The 4,073-nt window shown below is 39.0% G+C and overlaps 1 pseudogene; it reads left to right on the forward strand.

Moving 5' to 3' along the window:
- The first annotated feature begins 1,459 nt into the window (after positions 1-1,459).
- LOC117028716 (60S ribosomal protein L4-like) lies at positions 1,460-2,750 on the forward strand (annotated as a pseudogene).
- The last annotated feature ends 1,323 nt before the right edge of the window (positions 2,751-4,073 follow it).

A 4,073-nucleotide genomic window follows, 5' to 3' on the forward strand; every position in this document is an offset into this window, starting at 1 on the left:
CCTCCACCCTTTCATCCTTTCTCTTTCCAAATCATATTTTTCCATGAGCCAGGGCTATTCTAGCAAATCCATTTCTCTGATACCAACTGAGTTGGAAAAACCTACTCAGTTTTTCACTTGTATAGGGAAAAACCCAGTTCTACCCTGCTATGAGTCTTTCATTTGTGTGTCTCCCTTACCTCTCATATAAAACATTTATACAGAACAGATTTATTTACTTCTAGTCACCAAATAAATGTGTAGAGGTTTTTCCCCCACACCAAGTAATTTTCTGCAACACCAGCTGGGTGTCCTACAATTTAGCTCAATTCTAACACTATCTACCCAGAGAAAGTCTCAGATCCCACAGAGTAAGGGGTCAGTGCATCAAGATGCCTCTCATACTTCAGACATCAGTCACAAGACTTGATTATCACCTCTGTGCTTCTGACCAACTGGCTATAGATCAGAACTTCCAACAACCTCCTCCTTAGGTTTGATTAATTTGCTTGTGTGTCACAGAACTGAGGGAAACACTTATTTACATTTACTAGTTTATTAAAGGATATGGTAAAGGACACAGATAAACAGCCAGATGAAGAGATACATGGGGCGAGGTCTGGGAGGGTCCTGAGCACAGGAACTTCTGTCCCTGTGAAGTTGGGGTGCATTACCATCCTGGTGTGGATGTGTTAGCCCATCTGGAATCTTTCTGATCCTTATACTATTGAAATTTTTATGGAAGCTTCATCATGTATGCATGACCACTTATTAACTCCAGTTTCAGCTTTTCTCTTTTCTCAAGAGAATTGGGGGTGAGGTTAAAAATTCCAAGCTTCTAATCATGGCTTGGTCTTTCAGAACTCTCCTTCAGAAGCTATCCAGGAGTCCACTCAGAGTCACCTCATTAGAAAAAATGACACTCTTATCATCCAGGAAATTGCAAGGGGTTTCAGGAGCTCTCCGTCAGGAACCAAGGTCAAAGACCAAATATTACAACAAAAGACGTTCTTAGTGCTGTTATCACTTAAGGAATTGCAAGGGTTTCAGAAGTTTTGTGCCTGGCACTGGGGCAATGACCAATAAATACATTTTCTATTATCTCACAAAAATACAAAACAATCAGAAAGCAATTAACAAAATGGTAAATAAGTCCTTACCTATCAATAATTACTCTAAATGTAAATATTTAAATTCTTCACTTAAAAAACATAGAGTGCCTGAATGGATGAAAAATTAGAACCAACTATATGCTGACTGCGAAAGACTCACTTATGTTCTAACGACTCTCATAGGCTGAAAGTAAAGGGATGAAAAATGATATTACATGCAAAGGGAAACCAAAAGAGATCAGTGATAGCTATGCTTATATCAGAAAAAAAACAGACTTTAAGACAAAAACAGTAACAAGAGACAAAGAAGGTCATTAGATAATGATAACGGGGTCAATTCATCAAGAGGACATAACAGGGGAGCCACCAGGTTGAGAGGAGCGTGGCTGTCTCCTCTCCCCACCATGGCGTGTGTTTGTCCACTGATATCGGTGCACTCCAAAAAGGGGGAAAAATGTCAAAAATGTAACTTTGCCTGCTGTTTTCAGGCTCCTATTTGACCAGATATTGTGAACTTTGTTCACACCAACTTGTGCAAAAACAATAGACAGCCCTATGCTCTCAATGAATTAGCCGGTCATCAAACCAGTGCTGAGTAGTGGGGTACTCGCAGAGCTATGGCTCGAATTCCCAGAGTTCGAGGTGGTGGGACTCATCATTCTGGCCAGTGTGCCTTTGGCAATATGTGTCATGGAAGTCACATGTTTGCACCAACTGAAACCTGGTGCCCTTGGCATCTCAGAATAAACACAACACAGAAGTGTTATGCCATCTGCTCTGCCTTGGCTGCCTCAGCCTTACCAGCACTGGTCATATCTAAAGGTCATCATATTGAGGAAGTTCCTGAACTTCCTTTGGTGGCCGAAGATAAAGTTGAAGGCTACAAGAAGACCAAGGAGGCTGTTTTGCTTCTTAAGAAGCTTAAGGCCTGGAATGATATCAAAAAGGTCTATGCCTCCCAGCAAATGAGAACTGGCAAGGGCAAAATGAGACCCCATCATTGTATCCAGCTCAGGGGACCTTGCATTATCTATAATGAGGACAATGGTATCATCAAAGCCTTCAGAAACATCCCTGGAATTAATCTGCTTAATGTAAGCAAACTGAACATTTTGAAACTTGCTCCTGGTGGGCAAGTTTCTGCATTTGGACTGAATGTGCTTTCTGCAAGTTAGATGATATGTATGGCATTTGGCGTAAAGCTGCCTCCCTCAAGAGTAACTACAACCTTCCCATGCACAAGATGCTCAATACAGACCTTAGCAGAATCTTGAAAAGCCCAGAGATTCAAAGAGCCCTCCAAGCACCACACAAGAAGATTCATCACAGAGTCCTGAAGAAGAATCCACTGAAAAACCTGAGAATCATGTTGAAGCTAAACTATATGCAAAGACCATGTACCAGAACACCATTCTTCACCAGATCAAGAATCACAAGCTCCAGGTGGATAAAGCCACAGCAGTTCTAGAAGTCAAATCAGATGAGACAGGGCTTCCAGGCAAGAAGTCAGTAGCAGGGAAGAAAGGAAAGAAGGCTGTTGGTGTTATGAAGCAGAAGACTTTGGTGGGAAAAGAGGCTGCAGCTACCAAGAAACCAGAAGCTGAGAAGAAGCCTGCAAAAAAGAAACCCACCACAGAAGAAAAGAAGTCTGTGGCATAAACTTAAATTTGTTTATTCCGTAAAGGTCAAATCACTTTGGACAGCTAATTTTGAATAAAAGCCTGATCAAAGAGGCAGGGAGAAACATGAAGAGAAGACAAAGAGGATATAATAATTGTAAATATGTACATACCCACTATTGGAGCATCTAAATATATTAAAGAATTATTAACAGATCTAAAAGCAAAAATAGACAACAATGCAATAACTGTAGGAGACTTCAATACCCCACTCTCAGCAATGGATAGATAATCTAGATAGAAAATCAATAAAGAAATAATGGACTTGAACTATACTTAGGATCAAATAAAACTAATGGACAGATACAGAACATTCCATCTAACAGTAACAGAATATGCATACTTCTCAAGCACACAGAGAACATTCTTCAGGACAGATCCTATGCCATTGGAATTTTTATAGGGATTGCACTGAATCTGTAGATTGCATTTTTTCACAGAAATAGAAAAATTTATATGGAACAATAAAAGAGTTCAAATAGACAAAGCGATCTTGAGATAGAAGAACAAAGGTGGAGGCATTATATTTCCTTATTTCAAGCTATATTGCAAAGCTGTAGTAATCAAAACATTTTGGTACTGGAACAAAAACAGACACATATACCAGTCAAACAGAATAGCAAGCCCAGACATAATTCCGTGCATATATGGTCAACTAATTTTTGATGAGGGAGCCAAGAACACACAATGGAGAAAGGATAGTCTTTTCAATAAATGGTATTGGGAAAACTGGATACCCACATGCAAAAGAATAAAATAGGACTGCTATCTTACATCACTCACAAATATTAACCTGAAATGGATCATAGGGTTAAATGTAAGACCCGAAGCCATAAAACTCCTAGAATAAAAATAGGGAAAAAGATCCTTGATATTGCTCTTGGCATTGATTTCTTGGATAAGACACCAAATGCACAGGCAACAAAAGCTAAAATAAACAAGTGGGACTACATCAAGCTAAAGCGCTTCTGCACAGCAAAGGAAACAATAAATTGAAAAGGCAACCTACAGAATGGGAGAAAACATTTGCAAATCATATACCTGATAAGAGGTTCATATCCAGACACATACAACTCAATAGCAAAAAAGTAAATAATCCAATTTTATCATGGGTAAGGGTCCTGAGTAGACATATTTTTTTAATTCAAATAAGATATACATACAGCCTGTAGGTATATGAAAAGGTGCTCAAAAATCACTAATCACCAGGGAAATGTAAATCAAAACCACAATGAGATATGAACTCACACCTGTTATGATGACTACTATAAAAAAACACAAGAGATAACAAATGTTGGCAAAA

Source organism: Rhinolophus ferrumequinum, chromosome X (assembly GCF_004115265.2).
Source record: "Rhinolophus ferrumequinum isolate MPI-CBG mRhiFer1 chromosome X, mRhiFer1_v1.p, whole genome shotgun sequence".
NCBI lineage: Eukaryota > Metazoa > Chordata > Mammalia > Chiroptera > Rhinolophidae > Rhinolophus > Rhinolophus ferrumequinum.